The sequence below is a fragment of the Mesoplodon bidens genome (genome assembly GCF_964165515.1).
Source record: "Mesoplodon bidens genome assembly, chromosome: Y".
Classification (NCBI taxonomy): Eukaryota; Metazoa; Chordata; class Mammalia; order Artiodactyla; family Ziphiidae; genus Mesoplodon; species Mesoplodon bidens.
In genome coordinates this window covers 18,655,187-18,674,986 of record NC_138180.1, presented here as the reverse complement: position 1 = coordinate 18,674,986, position 19,800 = coordinate 18,655,187, and the positions used below count along the sequence as shown (strand labels likewise).

Genomic DNA, 19,800 nt, shown 5'->3' with positions numbered 1-19,800 from the left:
TAACACCATACACAAAAATAAACACCAATGGATTAAAGGCCTAAATGTAAGGTTCTGCACTATCAAACACTTAGAGGAACACATAGGCAGAACACTCTATGACATAAATCACAGCAAGATTCTTTTTTTCCATTCCTAAAGAAATGGAAATAAAAACAAAATTAAACAAATGGGACCTAATGAAACTTAAAACATTTTTCACAACAAAGGAAACCATAAACAAGACCAAAAGACAACCCTCAGAATCAGAAAATATTCACAAATGAAGCAACTGACAAATGATTAATCTTCAAAATTTACCAACAGCTCATACAGCTCTAAAAGAAAAAACACAAACAACAATCCAAAAGTGGGCAGAAGACCTAAATAGACATTTCTCCAAAGATGGTACACAGATTGCAATAAAACACATAGAAGGTTGCTCAATATCATGAATCATTAAAGAAATATAAATCAAACTACAATGAGGTATCACCTCACACTAGTCAGAATAGCCATTAACTTCTAAATTCTACAAACTCTAAATTCTGGAGTGGTGTATGGAAAACGGTACCCTCTGGCACTGTTAGTGGGAATGTAAATTGTTACAGCCACTATGGGGAACAATATGGAGGTCATTAAGAACCTAAATCTTGAACTAATATATGACACCGCAAACCCACTCCTTTGTATATACCCTGAGAAAAGCATAATTCACAAAGAGTCATGGACCACAAAGTTCATTACAGGTGTAATTACAATAGCCAGGACAGGTAAACACCTAAGTGTCAATTGACAGAGGAATGGATAAAGAATGTGTGTCATATATATACAATGGAATATCACTGAGCCATAAATAGAAATAAAATTGAACTATTTGCAGTTAGGTGGATTGATTTAGAGTCTGTCATACTGTGTGAAATGAGTCAGAAAGAAAAATAAGACAAAGTTTTTGCTAATACATATATAGGGAATCTAAGAAGAACATTCTGGTGAATGTAGGGGCTGGACAGGAATAAAGATATGGATGTAGAGAATCGACTTGAGAACATAGTGAGTGGAAAGAGTAAGCTGGCATGAAGTTAGAGAGTCCTATGTACATATATACACTACGAAATGTAAAATAGGTAGCTAGTGGAAAGCAGCTGCATAGCACAGGGAGATACGTTCAGTGTTTTGTGACCACCTAGTTTGGTGGGATAGGGAGGGTGGGAAGGAGATGCAAGAGGGAGTGGATATGGGAATATACCTATAGCTGATTCACTTTATTATACAGCAGAAACTAACACAACATTGTAAAACAATTATATTGCCATATAAATGATAAAAAAACAATATGCTGTCTACAAGAACCATTTTATCATTAAGGACACACATAAGCTGAAGGTGAGGGAATAGAAACTGATAGTCCAAACAGTTTCCAAACAATTGCAGGACTTGATCTCCCAATCTCAGGTAATACAGACTTTCAGTCAAAGTAGTTCTCAAGTGATAAAGAAGGTCAGTAAACAATGATAATGGATCAATTTATCAAGAGGAAATAATAATTGTAAATATATATGTACTGAATGTTTCAGGATTAAACAAATATTTAAATCAACCATTAAGAGATCTGATAAGGGGCTTCCCTGGTGGTGCAGTGCTTGAGGGTCCACCTGCCGTGAAGGGGACACGCATTCATGCCCGGGTCCGGGAAGATCCCACATGCCGTGGATCGGCTGGGTCCATGAGCCATGGCCGCTGAGCCTGCGCATCTGGAGCCTGTGCTCCACATCAGGAGAGACCACAACAGTGAGAGACCCGCATACCACCACACACCCCCCCAAAAAAAAAAACAGATCTGAGAGGATAAATCAACAATAAAACAAATAATAGTAAGTGACTATATTATCCCACTTTCTACCTTAGAAAATTAATAAAGAAACAGAATGTACCTAATAAACTTATAGAAAACTTCCATCCAACAGTAACAAAATCCATATTCTGCTTAAGTGCTGAAGGAACATTTCCCAGAATGGACACTGTCTTGAAACATAAAGCAAGCGTTAACAAATTTAAGAAGATCAGAATCACATTAAGCATCTTTTTTGATCATTATGTTATGAAGCTAGGAATCAATAACAAGAGAAAAAGAAAAATCCCTTATATGTAAAATTGTACAACACACACTGGAAATATATATGGGTCAAGGAAGAAGTCAAAATGGAAATCTGAAACTACCTTCAGATAAACGAAAATGACAACATGCCAAAACGTTTGGAATGTAGAAAAATCAGTCAATGGATGAGTTAATTTTAGCAATCATAGATTCTTCTAAAAGAGAAAAGAATGATCTAAAGTATACAACTTGTGCTTATACATGAAGGACTAGGGAAAATGAACAAACTAAGCACCAGGAATAAAAGGAAAAAATAAGAAAGATTCAAATGGAAATGAATAAAACAAATATCAGATAATTAGAAAAAACTGAATCCAAGTGTTGGTATTTGGAAAGGATAATAAAATTGACAAGATTTAGCTAGACTAACGATGAGAAAAAAAGAGCTTAATAAATAAAACTTTAACTGAAAGAGGAGAAATTGCAGCTGACACCATAGCATACAAAGAATTATAAAAAATGCTAAAAATCTGGGTCACAATAATGGATAAATCTCCAACAACTCCCATATAAGACGTAGCAAGACGATCAAGAAGAAGCAAAAAACAAACAAACAAGAAATATCCTGATCATACAAATAATGACTTAGGAAATTGAAGCAGTATTCAAAACTCTCCCAACAAAGAGAAACACAGGATCAGTTAGTTTCACTGGTGAATTCTACTGATCCTTTAAAGAAGAATTATTGCCAGTCCTTCCCAAACTCTGCCAAATAACTAAAAAAGAGGAAACATTTCCAAACTCATTTTATAAACCCGGGATTTTCCTGATTAACAAAGCCACATAAGGAAATAACAAGGGAACACATAACAAAACAAAACAAAACCAAAAAACAAAGAACTTACAGGCTAATATCCTTTTACATATAGATGCAAAAATTCTCAACCAAATTTTAGCAAACCAAATTCAATAACACACTAAAATGTTCAACATGCTAAGGTGAAATAATTCCTGGTGATGCAAGGGCAGTTAACATTTTTAAATCAAAAATTTTAATTTACGACACGAATAGCATGCAGAAGAAATGTTTGAAATAATTTTCTAAATTTTCTTGATTAAAGTTTTCAACTACCTGGGAAGAGAAGAAACATTTTAAATATAATAAAGATTATATATTATCAAGCCCACAGCTAATATCATATTCATGGTGAAAAGCTGAAAACTTTTCCTCTAAGACAGGAACAAATAAAAAATGCTCACTATCACCACTCCTATTCAACATAATATTAGAATCCCTAGCCAGAACCATTAGGGAAGAAAAAGAAATGAAAGGGATCCAAAATGGAAAGGAAGAATTAAAAATGTCTCTGTTTGAAGATGACATATTCTGTATGCAGGAAATCCTAAAGACTCCACCAAAAACCCCATGAAACTGGTAAAACTAATACATGAATTCAGTAATTTTGTTGGATATGAAATAAAAATACAAAATTAGCAGCATTTTTATACACTAACAAGAAAATAGCTGACAGAAAAATATAGAAACACTTCCATTTACAGCAGCACCTAAAAAAATAAAATGTTAGGAATACATTTAAACAAGGAGACAAAACCATCTGTACATCAAAAAATATGACATTTACAAAAACTGAAGAAGACACAAGTAAATAGTAAAGTATCCCATATTTCTAAATTGAAAGAATGAATACTGTTAAAATGTTCATGCTAACTCAAGCTATCTATAGTTTCAATGGAATCCCAATCAACATTTCAATGGCAATCTTCCTAGAAATAGAATAATAATCCTAAAAATTGTATGAAACAACAAAGGACACTGCAAATAGACAAGGCAATTTTCAGCAAGATAAACAAAGCTGGATGCAACTCACTTCCTGGTTTCATAATATTATAAAAAGTTACGGTAATCAAAATAATGTGAAATTAGAATAAAAACAGACAATATACCAATAGAATAGGACTGACAGCCCAGACATAAACTCAACCATGTCCAGGCAACTAATACTTGACAAGGACGACAAGAATAAACAATGGAGTAAAAATAGACTTTACACTAAGTAGTGTTGGAAAAGCTGGATATCCACAGGGAAAAGAATAAAATTGATCATCCATCTTAGACGACTCAAAAATTAACACCACGTGAACAGAAATCAAAAAATCCTTAGAATTAAACAGAAAAATATCTCCAAGGCATTTGTGTCAGCAATGATTCTTTTGGATATGATACCAAAAGTAGAAGGAACAAAAGGAAAAATCAACATGTGTGAAAACGTCAAATATAAAAGCCTCTGCACAGAAAGAATCTTGAACACAGTGAAGAGGGAATGGAACAGGAGGCATAGGAATTCTCCTACGGAATGGGAGAAAATATTTGCCAACAACATGCCAGCTACAGGACTAATGTTGAAACATAAAAAGACTCAGTTTTTTTTAAAGTTGAATAATGTAATTAAAACGTGGCCTGAATATCTTAGCAGATATATTCCCCTCATAGGAGACACACAAATGACCAACCGACACATGAACATTTGCTCAACATCTTTAATAGTAAGAGAAATGCAAAATAAAACCACAATGAGATATCAACTCACACATTTCATAGTGGTTATTATGAAAAAGAAAAGACATAAAAGTGTAGTCATGCGTGTAGAAAACAGGGAACACTTACAGACTTTTGGTGGGATTGTAACTTAGTACAACCACTATGGAAAATAATTTGGATGTTCCTCAAAATACTAAAAATAATACCACCATATAACATAGCAATTCCATTTCTGAATATACATAATTGAAATCATAACGTGCATGATGTTGTAAATAAGATCTATAATCAGAAGATGGTTCAGGATTACTCAGTCATGCACATTTTTTTTGTGGTATCCTGTATGGGAATATCTATTCTTGAAGAATATATACAATAATTCCATGTAGGAAATCCGATATTGGTATCTACAGCATCCCAGTTATTATCCAATTGGTCTTCCAGAGATTGTAATATAGATGATTGTACTCCTGTATGAATACCATAAGGAGGATTACAAGGAGGAAATTTTAAAGATGAGAGGAAGGTTGATTATAAGTTGGATCTTCTCCAGGTGCTAGATAAATCAAAGACCAAAGAAGTCTCTTATTAGGTTGACTCGGAAAAGCAGTAAGCTGTCCTTTAAGAAAAACTGGTATACATCCATCCTTACGAGAGGTTACAGAATTATTAATTGATGGAAATATAAAACATATAGGATGGAACCCTGATTTTCCATGAAAAGTAAAATTATTATTTGTTTTAAATTTATTATATGGATAGGAGCTTATGGCTCCTCCCATTAACCTGGGCATAGTAGTAGACACTGGTATACCCTCATTATCCCAGGCTACAGTTTGTAAAATCGGTGGATCAGGGAGATAAGTCCAATAAGATTTACCCAAAGCATTTCCCCTAGTTACCTGGCAGGCCAATATAGCAAGCATAGCAACAAAAAGATTTCCAGGTGTTAAGGTAGCTCCCGGGTCTGTTACCACTTTCTCAGCGTCATCAGCAAGTCATTTAATCTGACCTCAAGTTGGTGGATTTGAAGTTCTCGTAGAGATGGCTTGTCTCTTGTGAGGTCTTGGGTGCAGACGTGGCAGACAACTAATTGGTCTCTCTCCAATGGTGAGGTTTTGTATCTGCTGCAGCAGCGGTACTTTAGCTGATGGTGATTCATCAGCTGACATCTCCGGCTGTGGTGGCTTGTGCCTGACTGGAAAGTGGTAAGGCGAGGTCGGAGGGCCCGACATGTCTGATGAGACGGTCAGGCACCCACAACCGTGAGTCAGCGTCCTGTGGAAATACACAAGCATAGCCTCTGCCGCTGGTTAGAATATATCAGGTCCTTTCCATTGACCAGTGAGCAGATCCTTCCATTTCACCCTAGGTTTAGGTTTATTAATATCGCTATTCCAATGTCTCATCATTGCAGTATTACCTTGTGAATCAGTATTCAACTTATTTAATACAAATAGTGTGTACTGAAGAATGTGATGTGGAGAACTGTACTTGAATTCCCCTTGCTGTAATATTGTAATTTGAACTTTTAAAGTATGATGGGCTCTTTCCACTATTGCATGACCCTGAGGATTATAGGGGATTCCCGTAGAATAGGAAATATTAATTTTTTCACAAAAGTCTTTAAAAGCCTTAGAAACGTAGGTACGAGCGTTATCAGTTTTTAGAGCTTTTGGAATGCCTAGAAAGGCAAAACAGAAAAATAAGTGTTGCATAACATCCTTAAAAGCTTCTCCGGTTCTTCCTGAGGGAAAAATTACATGAGAATAGGTATCCACTGAAACATGTACATAAGATAGCTTTCCAAAAGTTGGCACATGAGTTACATGCATTTGTCATAACATATTAGGTAATGATCCTCTAGGGTTGACCCCCATGGGCAAACTGGATGAATAAGTTGGACAATGTGGACAATTTTTAATTATAGATCTGGCTATCTCCTGGGGCAGTTGAAATTGACAGCACAGAGCTGCACAATTATGATGATGCAACTTATGTGAAGCTTGTGCCTCCTCAATACAAGGGAAAGCGTCAATTCGTGTCAAAAGGTCAGCTTGGCAATTACCTTCACATATGCTTCCAGGCAAGTTAGAATGTGACCTTACATGAACGACAAAATAAGGTAAAGAACGTGCCCAAACTTGTTTTTCTAAACAAGCTCACAGTGATAGTGCAAATGGTGGCAGTGCCCACAGTGACACTGCCCACAGTGACAATGCCTATGATGACAGTGCACATGGAGACAGTGCCCATGGTGCCATTGCCTATGGTAACAGTGCTCATAGTGAAAGTACCCATGTTAACAGTGACCACGGTGAGAGTGCTCATGGTGATAGTGTCCATGGTGACAGGGCTCATTGTGACAGCCGGCATTGTGCCAGTACCCATAGTGACAGTGCTCATGGTGACAGTGCCCATGGTAACAGTGACCACGGTGAGAGTGCTAACGGTGCTAGTGCTCACAGTAATAGTGCTCATGGTGACAGTGCTGATGGTGACAGTGTTCACAGTGACAGTGCCCATGGTGATAGTGCTCATGGTGAGAGTCTGCCCATTGATAGTGCCCATGGTGGCTGTTCCCATTGTGAAAGTGCTCATGATGATATTGCCCATGTTGGTAGTTCCCATGGTGACAGTGTTCACGGTGATAGTGACCATGGTAACAGTGCACGTGGTGGCCATGCCCTTGGTGACAGTGCCTATGATGACAGTACCCATGGTGACAATTCTCACGGTGATAGTGCCCATGGTGGCATTGCACATGGTGGCAGTGAAAAATTGTGACACTGCCCATGGTGACAGTGCACATGGTGACAACCCATGCAGACAGTACTCACAGTGATATTTCTCATGGTTGCAGTATCCATGGTGACAGTGCTCACAGTGATAGTGCACATGGTGGCAGTGCCCATGGTGACAGTGCCCATGGTGACACTGCCCACGGCACCATCATCTATGGTGACAGTGCTCATGGTAACAGTGCCCATGGTGACAGTGACTACGGTGAGAGTGCTCAAAGTGATATTGCCCATGGTGACAGGGCTCATAGTGTCAGTCCGAATTGTGCCAGTACCCAGGGCAACAGTGCTCATGGTGACAGTGACCACAGTGAGAGTGCTCACGGTTATACTGCTCACAGTAATAGTGCTCATGGTGACAGTGAAAATGGTGACAATACCCATGGTGACAGTACTCATGTTGAAAATACCCATGGTGGCAGTTCTCATCGTAACAGTTCTCCTGGTGACAGTGCTCATAATAGCAGTTCCCAAAGAGTCAGTGCTCGTGGTGACAGTGCTAATGGAGACATTGCACATGGTGGCAGTTCCCATGGGGACAGTACTGATGGTGACACTGTGCATTGTTACAGTGCTCATGGTAACCGTGCTCACAGTGAGAGTGCACATCGTGACAGTGCTAAATAGTGACAGTGCACATGCTGACAGTGCTCATGGTGATAGTGCCCATGGTGACAGTGCACACGGTGATAATGGACATTGTTACAGTGTTCATGGTGACAGAGCACAAGGTGGCAGTGGCCATGGAGACAGTGCCCACAATGACAGTGTCCATGATGAAAGTGCCGACAGTGACAGTGCCCATGCTGACTCTTCTCACGGTGACAGTGTCCATGGAGACAGTTAGCATGGTGAGATTTGTCACGGTGATAGTGCCCGTTGTGACAGTGCTCACAGTGACAATGCCCATGGTGCCAGTGCCCATAGAGACATTCCACATGGTCACATTTCTCATGGTGAATGTGCCTATAGTGATATTACCCATGGTGACAGTGTACGTGGTGGCAGAGCAAAATGGTGACAGTGCCCATGGTGACATTGCTCATGGTGAATTTGCTTACATTGATAGTCCTTACGGTCACAGTGTGCATGGTGACACTGCACAGAGTGACAGTGTTCATGGTGACAGTGTTCACGGTGATAGCTCCTATTATGAGAGTGTCCATGGTGACAGTGCCCATAGTCACAAATCTCATGGTGTAGTGCTCACAGTGACAGTGCCCAAAGTGAAAATGCCCACGGGGACAGTGCTCATGGTGAGAGTGTCCATGGTTACAGTGCCCATGGTGACATTGCCCATGTTCACAATTCTCACAGTGATAATGCCTATGGTGAGAGTACCTAGGGTGACAATGCCCATGGTGACAGTGCCCATGGGGTCATGCCCATGGTGACAGTGCTCATGGTGACTGTGCTCATGTTGGCAGTGTCATAAATAACAGTGCTCATTGTGGCAGTGCTCATGGTAACCGTGCTCATGGTGACAGTGCCCTTGTATACAGTGTTTATGGTGATAGATGTCACGGTGTCAGTGCACACGGGGACAGTGCCCATGCTGACAAAGCCCATGGTGATACTTCCTATTGTGACAGAACCCACCCTAACAGTGCCCATGGTGACAGCACCCAGTGTGACAAGGCCCATGGTGACAGGACAAATGGTGACCTTGCGAATGGTGACAGTGCCGATGGTGAGAGTGCCAATAGTGACAGTGCTCATGGTGAAACTGCCCATGGAGACATTGCCCATGGTGATAGTGCTCATTGTGGCAATGCTCATGGTGACCGTGCTCATGGTGACAGTGCCCATGGTTACAGTGCTTATGGTGAAAGATATCACGGTGGCCGTGCCAACGGTGACAGTGCCCACACTCACAAAGCCCATGGTGATACTTCCCATTGTGACAGTGCCCACGGTGACAGAGACCATGGTGACAGTGCCCAAGATCACAGTACCCATGGTGAGAGTGATAATGGTGACTGTGCCCATGGTGACAGTGCCCATTGTGACAACACCCATTGTGACAGTGCTCACAGTGACCATGCCGATGATGACAGTGCCGATCGTAATAGTGCCAATTCGGAGAGTGTGTACGGTGAAACTGCCCATGGAGACACTGCCAATGGTGATAGTGCTCATCGTGACAACACCTCGGAGAGAGTGCCAATGGTAAGAGTCTCCATGGTGACTGTTCTCACGGTGACAGTGCCTATGGTTATAACGCTCTTAGTGACAGTGCTCACAGTGACAGTGTCCATGGTGACAGTGACCACAGTGACTGTTCTCACCGTGATAGTTCCCATGGTGAGAGTGTTCATGGTGACAGCCCGCATTGAGGCTGTGCCCGGGGTGACAGTTCTCAGGGTGATAGTGCTCACAGTGATAGTATTCACGATCACATTGCCCAAGGTGACAATACCCACGGTGACAGTAATCATGGTGAAAGTGCCCATGGTGGCAGTTCTCATAGTGACAGTTCTTGTGACAGAGCTCATGGTGGCAGTGCTCGTGGTGACAGTGTTTTTGGTGACAGTGCTCATGGTGGCAGTGACCATGGTGAGACTACCAGTGGTGACACTGATCATGGTGACAGTGCACATGGTCATGGTGCATCTGGTGGCAGTGCAAAATAGTGACAGTGTCCATGGTGATATTGCTCATGGTGATAGTGCCCATGGTGAGATTGCCCATGGTTATCATGCTCATGGTGACAGTGTCCATGGTGACAATGCCCCTGGTGACAGTGCACACCGTGAGAATGCCCATGGTGTACGTGCCTATGGTGACAGTTCTTATCATGATAGTGCTCACGGTAGCAGTGTTCATGATAATAGTGCTCACGGTGGCAGTGCCCACAATGAGAGTGTCAAAGGTGAGAATACTGACTGTGACAGTTCCCATGGTGACTTTTCTCTCCGTGATAGTGCCCTTGGGGAGAGTTAGCATGGTGAGATTTCTCACGGTGATAGTGCCCATTGTTTCAGTGCTCATAGTGACAAGACCCATGGCTCCAGTCCCCATCATGGCATTGCTCATGGTGATAGTTCTCACGGTGACAGTACCCATGGTGACATTATTCAGTGATAAAATGCTCATGGTGACAGTGCCTAAGGTGATAGTGCACATGGTGGCAGTGCAAATGGTAACAGTGCCCATTGTGACATTGCTTAATGTGATAGTTCTTGCGGGGATAGTGCACATGGTGACACTGCCCACCATGACAGTTCTCTTGTTGACAGTGCTCACAGTGATTGTGCCACTGTTGGAAGTGCCCATCGTGAAAGTGTCCATGGTGACATCTCTTATGGTGAGAGTGGTCAGAGTGGCAGTGCTCATGGTGAAAGTGCCCATGGTGACAGAGCTCATGGTGACAGTGCCCATAGTTATAGTGTCCATGGGGACACTACCAACAGTGAAATTGTCCATGGGGACACTGCCCATGGTGACAGTGCCCATGGTCACAACCCTCACGGTGAATGTGCTCACGGTTACAGTTCCCATTTTGATAGTGACGATGGTGACAGTTCTAACAGTGATTGTGCCCATGATGACAGTGCTCATGGTGAAAGTCCACATTGTGCCACTGCCCAAAGTGACAGTGCTCACGGTGACAGGGCCCAAAGTCACAATACCCAAGGTGACAGAGCCCAGGCTGACAATTCTCATGGTGATAGTGCCCATGGTGACAGTGCACATGGTGATACTGAGAATGGTGACAGTGCTTATAGTGACAGTGGTCATGGTTGCAGTACCCATGGTGATAGTGCTGAAACTGACAGTGCCCTTGGTGATAGTGCCCATGGTGAGAGTGCTTACGTTAATAGTGCCCATGGTGACAGTTCCCATTGTGAAAGTGCTCATGATGACAGTGCCCATGTTGGTAGTTTCCATGGTGACAGTGCTCACGGTGATAGTGACCATGGTAACTGTGCACATGGTGGCCGTGACCTTGGTGACAGTGCCCATGATGACAGTGCACATGGTGACAGTGCTCACCGTGATAGTGCCCATGGTGACAGTGCACATGGTGGTAGTGCACATGGTTGCAGTGACTAATGGTGACAGTGACCATGCTGACAGTTCTCATGGTGCCAGTGCACATGGTGACAGTGTTCATGATGACAGTGTTCATGGTGATTGTTCCCATGGTGAGAGTGTCCATGGTGACAGTGCCCATAGTCACAATTCTCATGGTGTAGTGCTCACAGTGACAGTGCCCATGGTGAAAATACCCAGGGTGACAGTACTCATGTTGACAGTGCTCATGGTGATAGTGTCCATGGTGACAGGGCCCATGTTCACAATTCTCACAGTGATAATGCCTATGGTGAGAGTACCTAGGGTGACAATGCCCATTGTGACAGTGCCCATGGTTTCATGCCCATAGTGACAGTGCTCATGGTGACTGTGCTCATGTTGGCAGTGCCATAAATAACAGTGCTCATGGTGAGTGTGCTCATGGTGACAGTGCCCATCTTTATAGTGTTTATGGTGATAGATGTCAGTGTGCCAGTGCAAACGGGGACAGTGCCCAGCCTGAAAAAGTCCATGGTGATACTTCCCATTGTGACAGTGCCCACAGCGACAGTGCCCATGGTGACAGCACCCAGTGTGACAAGGCCCATGGTGACAGTGCTCATGGTGACCGTGCCGATGGTTACAGTGCCAATAGTGACAGTGCTCATGGGGAAACTGTCCATGGAGACATTGTCCTTAGTGATAGTGCTCCTGGAGACAACCACACGGTGAGAGTGCCAATGGTGATAGTCCCCATGGTGACATTTCTTACGTTGAGTGTGACCATGGTGACAGTTCTCATGGTGACAGTGCCTATGGTGAAAATTCTCATAGTGACAGTGCTCATGGTGACAGTGCCCATGGTGATATTAACCATGGTAAGAGTCCTCATGGTAAAAGTGCCCATGGTGACACTGCACATGGTGACAGTGCCCATGGTGATATTACTCATGGTGACATTGCTTAAGGCTATAGTCCTTACGGTGATAGTGTGTATGTTGAAATTCGACACAGTGACAGTGTTCATGGTGACAGTGTTCACTGCGATAGTGCCGATGGTGAATGTGCGAATGGTGACAGTGCCCATAGTCACAATTCTCACAGTGTAGTGCTCATGGTGACAGTGCCCATGGTGAAAATACACTGGTTGACAGTATTCATGGTGACATTGCTCATGGTGATAGTGCCCATGGTGAGAGTGCATATGTACACAAATCTCACGGTGATAATCCCCATGGTGACAATACCCAGGGTGACAGAGCTCATGGTAAAATTGCTCAAGGTGACAGTGCCCATGTTGACGGTAACTCAGGTGACAATTCCCATGGTGAGAGTGCTCATGGTGACAGTGTCCATGGTGACAATACCCAGGGTGTCCTGTCCATGGTGACAGTGATCATGGTGACAATGCTCATGTGGACAGTGCCATAAGTGACAGTGCTCATTGTGGCTCTGCTCATGGTGACAGTGTCCATGGTTACAGTGCATATGGTGATAGATGTTACGGTGGCCATACTCACGGTAAGAGTACCCAAGCTGACAAATCCCATGGTGATACTTCCCATTGTGACAGTGCCCACGGTGATAGAGCCCATAGTGACAGTGCCCAAGATCACAGTGCCCATGGTGACAGTGCTAACGGTGACTGTGCCCATGGTGACAGCACCCAGTTTGACAACGCCCATTGTGAACAGTGTTCATGTTGACCGTGCCAATGCTGACCGTGTTGATGGTGATGGTGCCAATAGTGAGAGTACTCACGGTTAAACTGCCGATGGAAACACTGCCCATGGTGATAGTGGTCATCGTGACAATCCCATGGAGTCAGTGCCAATGGTGAGAGTTCCCATAGTGACAGTTCTCACAGTGAAAGTGACCCTGGTGAAATTGTTCATGGTGACAATGCTCATGGTGACAGTGCTCAAGGTGATAGTCTCCATGTTGACAGTGCCCATGGTGACTGTTGTCACGGTGACAGTGCCCATTGTGATAGTGCCCATTGTGAGTATCTGCACGTTGATAGTGCCCATGGTGGCAGTTCCCATTGTGAAAGTGCTATGATGACAATGCCAATGTTGGTAGTTCCCATGGTGACAGTGCTCACGATGATAGTGACCAAGGTAAGAGTGCACATGATGACCGTGCCCATGATGACAGTACTCATGGTGACAGTTCTCAAGGTGATAGTGCCCATGGTGACATTGCACATGGTGGCAGTGAAAAATGGTGACAGTGCCCATTTTGACAGTTCTCATGGTGACAGTGCACACGGTGACAACCTATGCAGACAGTACTCATGGTGACAGTTCTCATGGTTTCAGAACCCATAGTACAGTCGTCACAGTGATAGTCCCCTCGGTGCCACTGCCCATGATGACAGTGCCCATGGTGACAGTGCCCACAGTGCCATTGCCTTTGGTGAGAGTGCTCATGGTAACAGTGCCCATGGTGACAGTGACCACAGTGAGAGTGCTCACAGTGATAGTGCCAATGGTGACAGGGCTCATGGTGCCAGACCGCATTGTGCCAGTACCCATGGTGACAGTGACCACAGTGAGAGTGCTCACGGTGATAGTGCTCACGGTAATAGTGCTCATGGTGACAGTGCAAAGGGTGACAATACCCATGGTGACAGTACTCATGTTGAAAATACCCATGGTGGCAGTTCTCATAGCGACAGTTCTCATGGTGATTGTTCTCATAATAGCAGTTCCCAAGGTGGCAGTGCTCGTGGTGACAGTGCTCTTGGTGACAGTTCCCATGGGGACAGTACCGATGGTGACACCCTGCATTGTAACACTGCCAATGGTAATCGTGCTCACGGTGATAGTGCACATAGTGACAGTGCCCATGGTGATAGTTCACCTGGTGACAGTGCTAAATAGTGACAGTGCACATGCTGACAGTGCCCATGGTGATAGTGCCCATGGTGACAGTGCACATGGTGATAATGGGCATTGTTACAGTGTTCATGGTGACAGAGCCCAAGGTGGCAGTGACCATGGTGACATTCCCCACAATGACAGTGCCCATGGGGACAGTTAGCATGGTGAGATTTCTCACGGTGTTAGTGCACATTGTGACAGTGTTCACAGTGACAATACCTATGGTACCAGTGCCCATAGGGACATTCCGCACAGTCATATTTCTCACGGTGAAAGTGCCTATGGTGATATTACCCATGGTGACACTGCACATGGTGGCAGTGCAAAATGGTGAACGTGCCCATGGTGACATTGCTCATGCTGACTTTGATACGGTGATAGTCCTTTTGGTGACAGTGTGCATGGTGACACCACACACAGTGACAGTGTCATGGTGACATTGTTCACAGTGATAGTTCCCATGGTGAGAGTGTACATGGTGACAGTGCCCATAGTCACAATTCTCATGGTGTAGTGCTCATAGAGACAGTGCCCATGGTGAAAATACCCAGGGTGACAGTACTCATGGTGACAGTGCTCATGGTGATAGTGCCCATGGTGACAGTGCCCATGTTCACAAGTCTCACAGTGATAATGCCTATGGTGAGAGTGCCCATGTGTCATGCCCATGGTGACAGTGCTCATGGTGACAGTGCTCATGTTGGCAGAGCCATAAATAACAGTGCTCATTATGGCAGTGCTTAAGGTGACTGTGCTCATGGTGACAGCGCCCACTGTGAAAAGGACCATGGTGACAGTGCTCACGGTGACTGTGCTCATGGTGAAAGTGGCCATGTTTACAGTGCTTATGCTGATAGATGTCATGGTGTCAGTGCCAACGGGGAAAGTGCCCACGCTGATAAAGCCTGTGGTGATACTTCCCATTGTGAAAGTGCCCATGGTGAAAGCGCCCAGTGTGACAAGGCCCATGGTGACACTGCTCACTGTGACCGTGCCCATGGTGACACTGCCGAAGGTGAGAGTGCCAATAGTGACAGTGCTCATGGTGAAACTGCCCATGGAGATACTCCCCATGGTGATAGGGCTCATGGTGACAACTCCACGGTGAGAGTGTCAATGGTGATAGTCCCCGTGGTGACAGTTCTATTGTTGCATGTGACCATAGTGACAGTTCTCACGGTGACAGTGCCTTTGGTGAAAATTCTCATAGTAATAGTGCTTATGGTGAGAGTGCCAATGGTGATATTACCCATGGTGACAGTACTTATGGTAAAAGTACCCATGGTGACACTGCACATGGTGGCAGTGCAAAATGGTGACAGTGCCCATGGTAATATTACTCATGGTGACATTGCTTATGGTGATTCTGTGTATGGTGAAACTGCACACAGCGACAGTGCTAATGGTGAAAGTGCGCTTGGTGGCAGTTCCCATGGGTACAGTACCGATGATGACACTTCACATTTTTACAGTGCGCATGGTAACCATGCTCACGGTGATAGTGCACATCGTGACAGTGACCATGGTGGTAGTTCACCCAGTGACAGTGCTAAATAGTGACAGTGCACATGCTGACAGTGCTCATGGTGATAGTGCCCATGGTGACAGTGCACACGGTGTTAATCGGCATTGTTAAAGTGTTCATGGTGACAGAGCCCAAGGTGGCAGTGGCCATGGTGACAGTGCCCACAATGACAGTGCCCAACGTGACAGTCCCGACAGTGACAGTGCCCATGGTGACCCTTCTCACGGTGACAGTGCACATGGGGACAGTTAGCATGTAGAGATTGGTCACGGTGATAGTGCCCATTGTGACAGTGCTCTCCGTGAGAAGGCCCATGATGCCGGTGCCCATAGAGACATTCCACACGGTCACATTTCTCAAGGTGAAAGTGCCTATAGTGATATTACACATGGTGACACTGCACATGGTGGCAGTGCAAGAAGGTGAGAGTGCCCATGCTGATATTGCTCATGGTGACTTTGCTTACAGTGATAATCCTTACAGTGACAGTGCACATGGTGACACTGCACACAGTGAGAGTGTTCATTGTGACAGTGTTCACGGTGATAGTTCGCATGGTGAGAGTGTCCATAGGAACAGTTTCCATAGTCACAATTCTCATGGTATAGGGCTCACCGTGACAATGCCCATGGTGAAAATACCCAGGGTGACAGTACTCATGGTGACAGTGCTCATGGTGATAATGCCCATGGGACAGTGCCCATGTTCACAATTCTCACAGTGATAATGCCTATGGTGAGGGTACCTAGGGTGACAATGCCCATGGTGACAGTGCCCATGGTGTCATGACCATGGTGACAGTGCTCATCTTGGCAGTGCCATAAATAACAGTGCTCATTGTGGCAGTGCTCATGGTGACTGTGCCCATGGTGACAGTGCCCATGTTTAGAGTGTTTATGGTGATAGAAGTCACGGTGTCATTGCCCATGGGGACAGTGCCCAGGCTGACAAAGCCCATGCTGATACTTCCCATTGTAACAGAGACCACGGTGACAGTACCCATGGTGACAGCGCCCAGTCTGACAAGGCCCATGGTGACAGTGCTCATGGTGACCATGTCCTTGGTGACAGGGCCGATAGAGAGAGTATCAATAGTGACAGTGCTCATGGTGAAACTGCCCATGGAGACATTGCCCATGGTGATAGTGCTCATGGTGTCAACACCACAGTGACAGTGCCAATGGTGATAGTCCCCGTGTTGACAGTTCTTACATTGAATGTGACCATGGTGACATTGCTCATGGTGACAGTGCTCATGGTGACAGTGCTCAAGGTGATGGTCTCCATGTTGATGGTGCCCATGGTGACATTTCTCATGGTGACAGTGCCTATGGTGAAAATTCTCATAGTGACAGTGCTCACGGTGACAGTGCCCATGGTGACAGTACTCATGGTGATAGTGCCCACGGTGACACTGCACACGGTGATAATGGGCATTGTTAGAGTGTTCATGGTGACAGAGCCCAAGGTGGCAATGGCCATGGTGACAGTGCCCACAATGACAGGACCCATGGTGACAGTGTCAACAGTGACAGTGTCCATGGTGACACTTCTCACGGTGACAATGCCCATGGGGACAGTTAGCATGGTGAGATTTGCCACGGTGATAGTGCCTGTTGTGACAGTGCTCACAGTGACAATGCCCATGGTGCCAGTGACCATAGAGACATTCCGCATGGTCACCTTTCTCATGGTGAAAGTTCCTCTAGTGATATTACCCATGGTGACACTGAACATGGTGGCAGTGCAAAATTGTGACAGTGCACATGGTGATATTGCTCATGGTGACATGGCTTATGGTGATAGTTTTAACGGTGATAGTGTGTAAGGTGAAACGGCACACAGTGACAGTGCTCATGGTGACAGTGTTCACGGCAATAGTGCCAAAGGTGAATGTGCCAATGGTGACAGTGCCCATTCTCACAATTCTCACAGTGTAATGTTCATGGTGACATTGCCCATGGTGACAACATACAAGGTGACGGTATTCATGGTGACATTGCTCATGGTGATAGTGTCCACAGTGAGAGTGCCCATGTTCACAACTCTCACAATGCTAGTGCTCATGGTGACAATACCCAGGGTGACAGAACTTATGGTAGAAGTGCTCACGGTGACATTCCCATGCTGACAGAACCTAAAGTGACAATTCCCAAGGTGACAGTGTTCATGGTGAAACTGCCCATGGAGACATTGCCCATGGTGATAGTGCTCATGGTGACAACACCATGGTGACAGTGCCAATGGTGTTAGTCCACGAGATGACAGTTATTACGTTGAATGTGACCATGGTGACAGTTCTCATAGTGACATTGCTAACAGTGACAGTGCCCATGGTGATATTACCCATGGTGACAGTACTCATGGTAAAAGTGCCCATGGTGACACTGCACAAGGTGGCAGTGCAAAATGGTGACAGTTCCCATGGTGATACTGTTCATGGTGACATTGCTTATGGTGATAGTCCTTACGGTGATAGTGTATATGGTGAAACGGCACACAGTGACAGTGCTTATGGTGACAGTGTTCACGATGATAGTGCCGATGGTGAATGTGCCGATGGTGACAGTGCCCAGAGTCGCAATTCTCATGGTGTAGTGCTCATGGTGACAGTGCCCATGGTGACAATACACAAGGTGACAGTATTCATGGTGACATTGCTCATGGTGATAGTGTCCACAGTGAGAGTGCCCATGTTCACAACTCTCATGGTGATAGTGCCCATGGTGACAATACCCAGGGTGACAGAGCTTATGGTAAAAGTGCTCACGGTGACAGTGCCCATGGTGACAGAACTTAAGGTGACAATTCCCATGGTGAGAGTGCTCATGGTGCTATTGCACATGGTTTCAATACCCAGGGTGTCCTGACAATGGTGACAGTGGTCATGGTGACACTGCTCATGTGGACAGTGCAATAAGTGACATTGCTCATTGTGGCAGTGCACATGGTGACTGTGCTCATGGTGACAGTGCCCATGGATACAGTGCTTATGATGATAGATGTCATGGTGGCCATGCCCATGGTGAAAGTGCCCATGGGGACAAAGCCCTTGGTGATACTTCCCATTGTGACAGTGCCTACAGTGACAGAGTCCATGGTGACAGTGCCCAAGGTCACAGTGCCCTTGGTGACAGTGCTAATGTTGACTGTGCCCATGGTGACAGTGCCCAGTGTGACAAAGCCCATTGTGACAGTGCTCACGGTGACGGTGCCGATGCTGAGAGTGCCGATCGTGATAGTGCCAATAGTGAGTGCTCACGGTGAAACTGCCCATGGAGACACTGCCCATGTTGATAGTGCTCATCGTGACAACCCCTCGGAGGCAGTGCCAATGGTGAGAGTCCCAGTGGTGACAGTTCTCATGGTGAAAGTGACCTTGTTGAAATTGCTAATGGTGACAATGCTCATGGTGACAGTGCTCAAGTTGATAGTCTCCATGTTGATAGTGCCCATGGTGACTGTTCTCATGGTGACAGTGCCTATGGTGATAATGCTCTTAGTGCCAGTGCTTACGGTGACAGTGCCCATGGTGACAGTGACCACGGTGACTGTTCTAACCGTGATAGTGCCCATGGTGACAGTGTTCATGGTGACAGCCCGCATTGAGGCTGTGCCCGTGGTGACAGTGCTCAGGGTGATTTTGCTTACGGTGATAGTACCTACGTTGACAGTGCCCAAGGTGACAATAACCACGGTGAAAGTAATCATGGTGAAAGTGCCCATGGTGGCAGTTCTCATAGTGACAGTTCTTGTGACAGTGCTCATAGTGGCAGTGATCGTGGTGACAGTGCTCTTGGTGACAGTGCTCATGGGGGCAGTGCCCATGGTGAGATTACCGATGGTGACACTCCCCATGGTGACAGTGCACATGGTCCTGGTTCATCTGGTGGCAGTGCAAAATAGTGACAGTGCCCGTGGTGATAATGCTCATG

The 19,800-nt window shown here is 45.0% G+C and overlaps 1 pseudogene across 1 annotated transcript in view; it reads right to left on the bottom strand.

The window, feature by feature from the left end:
- The window catches only part of LOC308609643 (ubiquitin-like modifier-activating enzyme 1), a 54,416-nt pseudogene extending 41,155 nt beyond the window's left edge, over window positions 1–13,261 (bottom strand). The window contains exons 1-3 of the transcript in view: window positions 13,122–13,261; window positions 8,420–8,536; window positions 5,716–5,915 (exon numbers count right to left, since the gene is read on the bottom strand). The product of the transcript in view is annotated as a ubiquitin-like modifier-activating enzyme 1 (transcript). The remainder of the gene's footprint in view (window positions 1–5,715; window positions 5,916–8,419; window positions 8,537–13,121) is intronic.
- Between the last annotated feature and the right edge of the window lie 6,539 nt (window positions 13,262–19,800).